The following is a 12,077-nucleotide window of genomic DNA, read 5'->3' as shown; positions in this document are numbered from 1 at the left end:
AGTTCAGAAACCTGGCAATTACTGTGCGTGGTGGAGCTTCTGGTATCACTTTGCCAGCTGGGATGCGATGGGCCCGCTCGATGGAGAAGAATTTAGAAAATGCCTCTCTATCATAAATATTCGTCAACCAGTCCTCAAGGAAAAGTTCCATGCATTCCCCTTCGGCTTTTTCCGGTGGGCCGATTATGCGGATATTATTGCACCGGGATCTACCCTCGCTATCGTCCACTCTTGCCTCCAGGGTCTTTATCCGTGCTAGCATACTCGCCACTTGCCTATTTACGCCTCGCAGGCCGTCCTCGGTTTCAGAGATTCGCGCCTCTGCCTCTCCCGTACGGGAGGTCAGCTTTTGCAGATCATGGTGTAGCAGGGACACGTCTGCACCGATGCTGTCCATCTTTTTTTCCATCGAGGTCCTGGAGTTGGTGATGGCACTCATGATATCTTTTAAGGAAATATTATCCACATGGTCCAGGTCGACCGGCGGTGGCCTCTCTGGTGAGCGGGGTGCTGGCGTCGCTGCATACTGCTCGATCCTGCTCTGTGAGGATGTTTTCCTGGGCTTCTCCTTACCCATTCTCTGTTTAGCGTGGCACTGTTGCAGTGTGCTGGTGTCTGGTACCAGGAGTGGGGGGTCCGGCCGGTGCTGGGGGTAGGCACTAATGGTGGTGCTGGGCCCGCTGCGACCGGCGGATATTTATGCTTGTGCTGGCTTAACCATTCCCTTGACCAAACAATATCTGTTAGCCCACTTTCAGCAGTTCTGTGGTTCTATCTCCTGGCAGGCGCAGGTGGGGATCGCGGCACCGTCTGGAGGCCCTTTGCCCGTGGGGGGAGGGAAGGCGGTTCACCAGCACTCTTTATCCCACCTTCCCCTCTCCTTACCACATCGCCGGATGTATCAGGCCTCGATCAGCGGGTCCACGTCTCCGGTTGTAGGGGGCGCGCTAGTCGGATCACCAGCCGGTATGCCGTGCGTCTTCTTCCGTGCCAATACTGACACGCCGGGCTTCCCGCCCCGGGCCCTCTTCAGGCCCCGGTTCGGTTGGATTCTCGCCAGGTGATCTGGGCCTGCGACCACAGTACCGCCCCGCCACCGCGGTCAGGATGTTGACTGCAGGGCCCGGTGGAGTGTGCGCCGGCCGCCGGTCGACAGTTAGTACGCGCTCGCGGTTATGGCGGCCATCTTGGGCTCAGCACTTGTCACGGTTCCTGCAACTTCCACTCGATCTGGACGGCGATTCCTTTTACAGATTTGCGTCGGAGCACCGCGATTCGGTGCAGGAGAGTCTCACACACCGCTGGAGTATTTCAGGGTACAGCTCGGATATATATTTTAGCAGGATTTTAGCAGGATGAGGCCAGTGGCGCGGGAGCAGCGCGGGCTCACGTCCTCATCGGATGGCTGCTGGGCACGCCTCCCGACTTAAAGACGTTGTTGACTTGGTGCGAGAGGGTTAGGTCAGACTCGAGAGTGCATCCAAGGTTTTTTACTGAGGTTGAGGCTGTCTGGGGAATTGCCGATGGCAGATGGCCAGGGTAGAGTGTATGAAAGAAGTTTGGTGTTGCCACCCACCATGATTTCAGTTTTGAAGGGGTTTAAAAGGAGGTGGTTTGTTGTCATCCAGTAGTCAATGTCAAGGAGGCAGGCGGCGAGGTTGGGTTGGCAGCTGGGTTTTGAGTTAAGGAGTTTTAGGATTAGTTGGGTGTCGTAGGCATAGTTGTAGCACAGGATATTGTGTGAGCAGATTATTCGTGGGAGGGTGGACATATAGAGGTTGAACAGGAGGGCTGATAGGTACGCTCCTTGTGGAACTGTGGTACTGACTGGTCGGGCGACGGAGGTAAAGGAGGAGAGTACGGTTATTTGGTTCCTATTGTTGAGGAAGGATGCTATCCACTTGAGGGTGTTTCCACGGATTCCTAGGGAGTGGAGGCGGTCAAGGAGGATTGAATGGTTGATTGTGTCAAAGGCGGCGGATAGGTCAAGAAGGATTAGTGCTGCGCATCCCGCATAGTCTGCAGTGTTTTTAAGGTCATCCCAGATTGAGGTTAGGGTGGTTTTGGTTCCGTATCGGAGTCTGAAACCTGATTGAGTGGGGTCTAGGCGATTGTTGGCTTCGACAAAGGCATTTAGTTGGGAGTACGCAGTTCGGTCGATGAGTTTAGCAAGGAACCTAGCGTTTGAGATGGGGCAGTAGTTTTTTCGGTTGTGAGGGTTTAGGGAAGGTTTTTTTAGAAGAGGCTTGACATGAGCAGTTTTGAACGCGTCGGGAAAAAATCCTGAGGATAGGGAGTCGTTTATGATGGTTCTTGCATGTTCTCCTGCGCAGGTAGATGCAAATATTTCTTTGAGGGTTGAGGCTGGGCAGGGGTCTAGCGGGGAGCTGGATGGTATGCGGGCGGAGAGAAGTTTGTCAGTTGATATTGGTGTGAAGGAGTTAAAAGTCGGGTGGGTTGCAGTTGCAGGTGGTGGGTTGGCAGGTGGGGTGGGTGGATTGTGTGGTGGGTGCAAGAGGGCCAGTTTGTTGATTAGAGAAGTTGTTCTTTCGAGATCAGTGGTGTAGAAGTGGAGAGAGATTGAGTCGCAAAGTGATTGAGAGGGACTCGATTGGGTGGTGGTACATAATGGTTTGGTGAATTCAGAGATGATTTTGTGGAGTTCTTTGCTGGGGTTTTCACAGTTCAGGATTCGGGAGTTGTAATGGGCTTTTTTTGTTTTCTGGATTTTGGCTTTGTAGTGGCTATGTTGCCGGGCCAAGGTGGATCTGATACAATTACTTTGCCGAACGGTAAAAGATCTTACATTTGTGCGATTTGAGAATATTGGACACCACATGTTTTTGGCAAGACAACAATTTTGTACCCTAAGGTTCAAATCTTATGGGTTTGAAGATGAAAGCAGATGAAAGCATCTTGAGTTGGAACTCTGCCAGCTTATGGGCAATACAGCATCTGGCAGAGGAGATTCAGAGTGCAAGCCTGCACCAACCAAAAATAAGAAACCTCCTGATTTCTGGATGCTGATTTAAAAAAAGAAAGAGAATGCAGAAAAAGGAACAAAAAAATCAATGTCAGAATTATACACATACCTTGAATACATTGACTTGGCGGGAGGGTCAATGTGTCAATGTGCCAAAATATCCTCATCTGTCGAAATTGGCATTTAAATACCTCTGTGGAACTGCAATGTATGTTCCCAGTGAACAACCTTTTAGTAAAACTGGTGAAATTGTCAGCAGTAGACACACATGCCTGAAGGCGAACCAGTGTCTCTGATAAATTGTTTAGCAATTGAAGACAATCTCATTACAAGTGAGCCGGTCTGGAAATAAGGTGCCAGTAACAATGTTACTAGCATCATTTCCGGACCGGCTCACTCAATGTTTCCCGGTAGGGGCTGTGAACCACCAGCATCTCTGACCTGCCGGTAGTTCAGGCCTCTACTGGCAGTAAATTCACAGAAGCCCCGGCACCGTTAATAACAGTGCTGGTGCTTCAGTGATCCCATTCCCACAGAGTCTTATAATACGCTGTGGCTTGTAATATCCCGGTATTACCAAGATATTGGGAGCGGAAACGGTCAACCGAGGTTGCCGGCAGCCAACCGGCAACCTTGTTATGACCCCGAATGTCTCTGGAAATCTACAAATGTAATAAACAGAAACCTAAACGTGCCCAAAAAAAGTATTTCCTATGAAGAGCTTTTGCAAATTCTTCCTTTATATACATATAGCACAATTTAAATTATGTTGGGTAAGTGGCTTTGAAATATTCCATTCCAGGATGTATTTGCCCACGCTCTTGGCTTGGCCCTTGGTGGGATCTTAGAACCAGGCCAGAACACCCAGGCTCGGCACTGCCCATGAATACCCTGACTCTCCCAGGTCTAATCGAAAAGAGAGTAGATTCTTTCCGGGTATTGAGACTTTGAACTATATTGTTTATTACACAAATGGAAAGGAGGTGTAGTATCACTCACTGAGAGCAACCATCCCATCAGCACCCATCAGGGACTGCAGATGGTCACACATCGCAAATCCCCAAGCTCAAATGGAACACGAGGGACAGCAGTTGCCAGATACATGTGAGTTTCCTGTTCAAAGAAACACAGACAAACGATTAACAACTGGTAAGTGAGTCTACTTTCTGAAACTCCACAGTTTGTTCCGAAGGCTTCCGCTCGCAGATCTGATCACTGGACGTGCCTCTTGTCTACCTTCGGCCTTCATGATGACCGATTGAGTCTGCTGTTGAGTCTTGTGGAGGAAGGTTACTTTGGTCAATTGCAGGGTAACCTAACCAGTCTGGATACTTGAAGAGTCATTGATGCGTGTGCGACTGTGAAATAACACATGATAACATACTTCTTGTTCCATTTCAGGTGTGTGAGTTCTTCTTCCAGTCTTTAATCTTTGCAATCCAGCTCAGCAAAGCCACACCAAAAGCACCTGTGCGTTAAATTACAAAGTATCTTTAAAATTGGCATGGGGCTTTGCCTTTTTCAATTTTATTAATTCTTATTTCAATGGCACGCAATACAATACATAATAAAATCATGATATGTGACATTCAATAATATTTGACCAAATCAAAAAAGCTAACAATTTATATAATCAACACAGTATGCTAAATATCATAACATTAAAACTTTATTTTCTTCAAAAACCACAACTGCAGAAAATGTGGTTCCAGCTGCACATATTGGAAATACAAGTTATTTCTTTCCAAATAGGCTCTTGATGGATCATTGGCAACAGCAAAAGTAAGAGGTGGTGTCGATTATGTTGATCTACAGACAGTAAGTGCAGGTTCTATACAGCAAGTGCAAGCGCAGGTTCTAATAGGGCCTCATTACGGGTTTGGCAGTATTGCGGCAGTAAATCCAACGGAATTACCATTACCACCACTTGGTGCCGCAGGTTTTCTGTGGGATTGCAAGTGGTGGTAGGCGGTGTAAGTGCCCATTTCTGGACCCTGCAGGATTCCATGGGTATGTCGGTGGAACTCATCGATGGTAACTCCGCGGTCAGTAATTGCATCGGTTTTGCTGAATTTGGGCATGAAGGTGGCAGATTTTCCTCCAGGTTTTTGCTGGAGGCAAATCCTCCACCTCATCGCCAAACCTGTATTTCGACAGTGCGGCAGTAACAGAGCTACCACCACGTTATCGCTGTTTCTTTAGCTCATTGCTGCACTTCTTATTTCTAGATTTCCCCGAATTGGTCTTGACCATAGATTTCTGATAGCTTTGTACAATGGTCAGGATTGGGTGATTTACTCCATACATGAGACACTCTATTACACATTCAGTTCCCATTTTATTGTTAAACGTTCAACACATGCTGGCTTTTAAGGCAACAGCGCTTTGAAAGCTGGGACCAGCCACAGTTTGCTGATAAAGGAATACACTTAAATTGCAAGTCCCTGAAAGCAGTGTTGTTAGTTAAAATCACGGATTTATAATTGCCAATGGGCCGCAGGGCCATGTATGATATCTTTAACTGAATGTCTGAAGTTGCCACTAGTGACATGAGGCTATGGACAGCCCAGCATGTTGCAAACACTACATTTGTTTTCCATTTCTTAGTAGTGGATAACTCAGCTAATACCATTATTTATTTTTTATATTTATTTCATGTGTGGACAGCACCCAGACCCAGAGGTATCACAGCGCTGGTACATATTGGGGAAAAAGACAATCAGAGGAGGAACAAACAATCATGCGAAGAAATGTAAGTGAGAGTGATACCTTAGACATATTATTTAAACAGTAAGGTTTTGAGTCGTTTTCTAAAAGTTCGGTATGAATGTTCATCTTGGAGGAGAGGTGGTTGCACATTCCACAGGGAGGGTGCTGGTACCAAGAAATCTGACTGTTCCGGCTCTCTGCCTTGTGTACTTAGGTATGGCTAGGCCCAGGGCAGCAGAGGAGCGTAAGCAAGGCTGATGTGTTTTCTTGGAGATGCGCTTCCAGAGAAAGGCGGGTGCAGCGTTTTGGATGCACCAATGGGTTATCAATAGGATTTTGAACTCGATGCAGGCTTTGGCAGGAAGCCAGTGGACCTCTCGCCTTGCTTGGGAGATGTGATCAGTGATCTTCATACCCAGGCCATACGAAGGGCATTTTTTTGGACCAATTGAAGTTTAGTTATGTTTTTTGCCAGGGCGCTCGAGAGTATGGCGTTACAGTAATCCAATTTGCTGCCAATAATAGCTCTGGCTGGTGTGAGGTAGTTGTCAGCTGATAGGAACTTTCTGCTGTCATTAATGAGTGTGGTGAAATAGGCTGCTGATGAGGCAAGAGCCTTAACATGTTTGTGCATAGAAAGTTCTGCATCCAGGTAAACGCCAAGGGTTTTCAAATGGATGGATACCATGATGATGTAACCGTCAAAGGAGAAGGAGGCAAAATCTGGATCCAATTGGTTTAGACAGTAAGAAGAGCCCACAATAAGAAGCTCTGTTTTGTCATTGTTTAGGCAGAGATGATGTTCCGCCATTCAGGTCTGGATGATGCTGTAAACTTGATTGATGATGGCCGAGTCAATGGTGTGGTTCCCAGAGAGTTTCAGCAGAATTTGGGTGTCATCGTCAAGGTTTGTGTATGGGATCTCAAGGTTGTCAAGGTGGTCAAACAGAGGTTTAGTATATATATTGTATTGAGTGGTGGGAAAGCATGAGCTCTGAGGGACACCATAGGGTACTGGGATATGATCAGCTGCTCCCGAGCCATCGAAAACCCTAGAAGAGGGCTCGCTGAGAAAGGACTTAACCCTAATGGTGGCTTCGCTGGTGAAGTTGAACTTGGTGTTGAGGTGCTGCCAAAGAATGTTGTGGTCAACAAGATCGAAAGCCACGTAGCGGTCAACAAGGAGGAGGATAGTGAGCTCTCTGGCATCGCGTATCTCATCAAGCTGGATCTTGAGGTCTAAGAGAGCGGCCTCCGAGCTGTGTCTGGGTATAGAAGGTTGTGGTCTTCTAGGTGGCCTTGTAATTGGGTATAGGCAGTATGATCAAGACATTTGAGGAGGTAGGGTACTGTTGTTATCATATGGCGGTTGAAGGGGTGAGTGGGATCCGGGGAGGTTTTATTTAGTAGGGGTATGACCAAGGCTTGTTTGATGGCTCTTGAGACAGAGCTTGAGCTCAAGAATTGGTCTTGACCATAGATTTCTGATAGCTTTGTACAATGGTCAGGATTGGGTGATTTACTCCATACATGAGACACTCTATTACACATTCAGTTCCCATTTTATTGTTAAACGTTCAACACATGCTGGCTTTTAAGGCAACAGCGCTTTTTGAAAGCTGGGACCAGCCACAGTTTGCTGATAAAGGAATACACTTAAATTGCAAGTCCCTGAAAGCAGTGTTGTTGGTTAAAATCACGGATTTATAATTGCCAATGGGCCGCAGGGCCATGTATGATATCTTTAACTGAATGTCTGAAGTTGCCACTAGTGACATGAGGCTATGGACAGCCCAGCATGTTGCAAACACTACATTTGTTTTCCATTTCTTAGTAGTGGATAACTCAGCTAATACCATTATTTATTTATTTTTTATATTTATTTCATGTGTGGACAGCACTCAGACCCAGAGGTATCACAGCGCTGGTACATATTGGGGAAAAAGACAATCAGAGGAGGAACAGACAATCATGCGAAGAAATGTAAGTGAGAGTGATACCTTAGACATATTATTTAAACAGTAAGGTTTTGAGTCGTTTTCTAAAAGTTCGGTATGAATGTTCATCTTGGAGGAGAGGTGGTTGCGCATTCCACAGGGAGGGTGCTGGTACCAAGAAATCTGACTGTTCCGGCTCTCTGTCTTGTGTACTTAGGTATGGCTAGGCCCAGGGCAGCAGAGGAGCGTAAGCAAGGCTGATGTGTTTTCTTGGAGATGCGCTTCCAGAGAAAGGCGGGTGCAGCGTTTTGGATGCACCAATGGGTTATCAATAGGATTTTGAACTCGATGCAGGCTTTGGCAGGAAGCCAGTGGACCTCTCGCCTTGCTTGGGAGATGTGATCAGTGATCTTCATACCCAGGCCACACGAAGGGCATTTTTTTGGACCAATTGAAGTTTAGTTACGTTTTTCGCCAGGAGGCTCGAGTGTATGGCATTACAGTAATCCAATTTGCTGCCAATAATAGCTCTGGCTGGTGTGAAGTAGTTGTCGGCTGATAGGAACTTTCTGCTGTCATTAATGAGTGTGGTGAAATAGGCTGCTGATGAGGCAAGAGCCTTAACATGTTTGTGCATAGAAAGTTCTGCATCCAGGTAATCGCCAAGGGTTTTCAAATGGATGGATACCATGATGATGTTGCCGTCGAAGGAGAAGGAGGCGAAATCTGGATCCAATTGGTTTAGACAGTAAGAAGAGCCCACAATAAGAAGCTCTGTTTTGTCATTGTTTAGGCAGAGATGATGTTCCGCTATTCAGGTCTGGATGATGCTGTAAACTTTATTGATGATGGCCAAGTCAATGGTGTGGTTCCTAGAGAGTTTCAGCAGAATTTGGCTGTCATCGTCAAAGTTTGTGTATGGGATCTCAATGTTGTCAAGGTGGTCAAACAGAGGTTTAGTATATATATTGTATTGAGTGGGGGGGTAAGCATGAGCTCTGAGGGACACCGTAGGGTACTGGGATATGACCAGCTGCTCCCGAGCCATCGAAAACCCTAGAAGAGGGCTCGCTGAGAAAGGACTTAACCCTACTGGTGGCTTCGCTGGTGAAGTTGAACTTGGTGTTGAGGTGCTGCCAAAGAATGTTGTGGTCAACAAGATCGAAAGCCACATAGCGGTCAACAAGGAGGAGGATAGTGAGCTCTCTGGCATCGCGTATCTCATCAAGCTGGAACTTGAGGTCTAAGAGGGCGGCCTCCGAGCTGTGTCTGGGTATAGAAGGTTGTGGTCTTCTAGGTGGCCTTGTAATTGGGTATAGGCAGTATGATCAAGACATTTGAGGAGGTAGGGTACTGTTGTTATCATATGGCATTTGAAGGGGTGAGTGGGATCCGGGGAGGTTTTATTTAGTAGGGGTGTGACCAAGGCTTGTTTGATGGCTCTTTAGACAAAGCTTGAGCTGAAGGAAGAGGTAATGAATTTGGATATGATGGGTGTGAGAGAAGTAGCACAAATTTTGATGATGTGAGAAGAGCAGATGTCTCCCTTGCAATTGGAGGGATTAAGTCACTGGACGATCGTTTGGATGTCGGTGGGATTGACAAAGATGAAGTTGAAGGGTGGCGGGGTGGTGATGGGAGACTCTGGTTTATTATGGGGGCTGCGTCATTGGCGAGAAGCTCCAACTTTTTGAGGATGGTTTTGTTTCTGAGATTGTGGATTTTGTTGGCAAGTGCAGATTGGGCACCTGTGCACCAGGCTTTGTCTTTGGTGGTAGGACTTCCTGGAGATTCCAGTTCTTTGACAATGATTTTGAATAGCTCCCTGGCGTTGGAGCTTGTTTCACTAATTCTAGTGTTATAGATACTGGATTTGGTTATGATGATGGTTGATTTGTAAGTTTCAGTGAATCATTTGTGAATTCAGGGCTTCTTTTGTAGTGTGATCTTAAGGGGAGCATGCAGGTCAAGAGTGTGTAGAAGCATGGCAAGCATGGCCTTACAGGCGGAAAGATTGATGTAAGAGTCGTTACTCTCAGTCAGTAAAGCGATGCAGGCATCGATGGTAGGTTCTAATAGCTCTGAGGTGAGTTTGCGGGTGTGCCTGAGTTATGGAGAGGCGGCTACCATTTTGCACATAGGCATGGACTCCTGTGGAAAGAGAAATTGGAGGAGAGAGTTGTATGTCCTGTGGAGGGGCCCGAAACTTGTAAATGTGACGAGCTGGACTGGGCAAAGGCCTTGAGCGTGGGGAGGTGGGAGTAGTACCGTGCCGGTATAAGTGCAGTGGCGAGGATGATATACTCACAACACATGGGGGTAGAAGAGATGTGGGCGGAGGCATGGTTATTTGGTCAGCACAATACAGGGTCACTGATGCGATTCATAGTAGGTGGACTCTTACCTTATCTTATTATTGTAGAAGACAATCATATGACTTAGGGTCCGATTTTGAGCAATATTAATATTTAAGAGAGACATTGACAATGGCGCTGCAACACATTTCCAATGAAGCCCTTCCTTTAACAAAAACTGACCTTCAAAACCAGCTGCTTGGGCTGATGCTCGCCTGTGGACCACTTAGGCTTTAGTGCTTGTCAAACAGTGTTTCAGTTCCGGAAGGCGGTTAAAACCTTCCTGTTCAAAGAAAAGTTGGCCTGCTTACGGAGGGTCTATGCACTTTGCGTGTCCATGCGTCTCCCTTGTGGTTCTATATCATCATACACCTTTATAAAGTTAAGTCTGTCCGGAGCACAATATAAATGTTCAAAATCAAAATCAAACTCTTGGCCAAGCATTTGGTTCAGGTTAATAGTGTGATAGAGCTAGGCCTCAGCCTGATTCTTCAATGATGTATTTGTGGGTACAGGTTACCAGTCTGCTAGCCAGAGCATTGCAATACAGGGCTTTCCGCGTGGATATTCCATTGGTGCATAGCTCCCCTTGCGACAATGAAAACATTTACCGACAAAAGTTAGTTTAGTATTATCCAATGGCCTTGAAAAGGAACTAGAAGTAGTGTGAAGCAAGTGTTGACTATATTGCATCAATTATTAAACCAGCCTTGTGCAAGCACTAGGATGTAGAGTCTCCTCATTTTATAATTGAATCTGGCCTTGCTGTGCTAACTGGCCTTCTAGAATCTGGTGTAGCAGGAACAATGGAATGTGCCCTTATTTTTACTGGCCATGAAGCAATCTGCCACTGCTTTGCTGACCGGGAACTGGGATTTCCGTAATTGCTGGGCATTTATTTATTCATTGTATTTGTTGGTAGCGCCTAGACCCGGATGTATCGGCGCGCTAAGTACAAGGTAGGTGTAAATTGGGTTACAGGTACCATACAAGGCAGATGGTTACTAGGTGACAGAGGTTGAGAGTCAAGTACAGAGTAGGTAAAACAGTACATTACATATATTTGTCAAAGAGTAGAGTTTTCGCATTCTTACGGAAGAGGGCGTAAGCAGGTTCGTCTTGAATGTGCTGAGGAAGTGCATTCCAGAATGGGAGAGCAATGGTAGTGAAGCAGGATCACATAATAGAATGTTTATATGAATTTTTGTAGAGTACTCACTACATATGTGAACAATAGGTTTTGACATTGACTGGGCATAATAGAAGTTGCTACTATGTTTCTAACTGGCCATATTTGCATCTGGGGATGCTGCGCTAACTGAGCACCATGGATCATGTCATTGATGTGCTAATTATGCCTATCCTTGAGAATGGTGTAAGTATCCAGACATTGCAAGGCAAGGCCATGAGTACCACCTGGGCTTTTGATGTCAATTTCCCATGTTTGATAGAAACACCTGCCACAGGATGAAAGTACCAGATCCAGTGTCAGTGTCTGATAAATGCCTGGTAATCAATGGTAGTAGCTTTCAAATTGTGTGGGAAATTGGGCATATGATATCAGTGCCGGGAAATTGGCTATGTAATGGCGACTCATTAGCCAAAACGAATCCCCTTAAATCTTTGTTCATCTCTGCACAAGTTTGCAAGCACTTTCCTCCACCTAGCTCCAACTGCCAATATTAACATTAGCCCGCCCAGTTAGGAGCAGCAGTGATCTCCTCTTGCTGAAGTGGCTGTCTGATGCCACTGTCAGAGAAGGGGAGTTAGGCAATAAAGTGACATCCCGGAAGGAGGCGTCGTTTTGAGAACACGGGGTGATTCGTGCAGGTCTCCATGCCTGTATCAGGCCTGCACTGCTTTTTGAGAGAGAAGGAGTTTTTCCTTTTGTGTTCCCTGGGTTGGTTGTCAGCGGGGAATATCATGTGACCGGCTAAGAGCGGCCCACGCCCACTTGGAACACCCTATTGTGGCTGGACAATGGCATCATTGTGGCAGGTTCTTTCTCCCCCAGTGGCTTTGATGATTTGGTATTTCTGAAAACATGAACTCAGTGGCAGTGTGTGCAGTCCCCGAGCAGGGCCTCAATTCCTA

General features: G+C 46.5%; 1 protein-coding gene across 1 annotated transcript in view; it reads left to right on the top strand.

Annotated features, from left to right (window-relative positions):
- LOC138548587 (uncharacterized) overlaps positions 1–12,077 on the top strand; it is a 603,087-nt gene that overhangs the window by 305,045 nt on the left and 285,965 nt on the right. Inside the window, exons 2-3 of the mRNA XM_069642287.1 lie at positions 5,651–5,735; positions 7,591–7,675. The gene's annotated coding sequence lies outside the window, so the exon portion shown is untranslated. The remainder of the gene's footprint in view (positions 1–5,650; positions 5,736–7,590; positions 7,676–12,077) is intronic.

Source organism: Ambystoma mexicanum, chromosome 1q (genome assembly GCF_040938575.1).
Source record: "Ambystoma mexicanum isolate Mex_15411 chromosome 1q, UKY_AmexF1_1, whole genome shotgun sequence".
NCBI classification, from domain to species: Eukaryota; Metazoa; Chordata; class Amphibia; order Caudata; family Ambystomatidae; genus Ambystoma; species Ambystoma mexicanum.
Note: the sequence above shows the minus strand (reverse complement) of the source record. Positions and strands in the feature narration are given on the sequence as shown.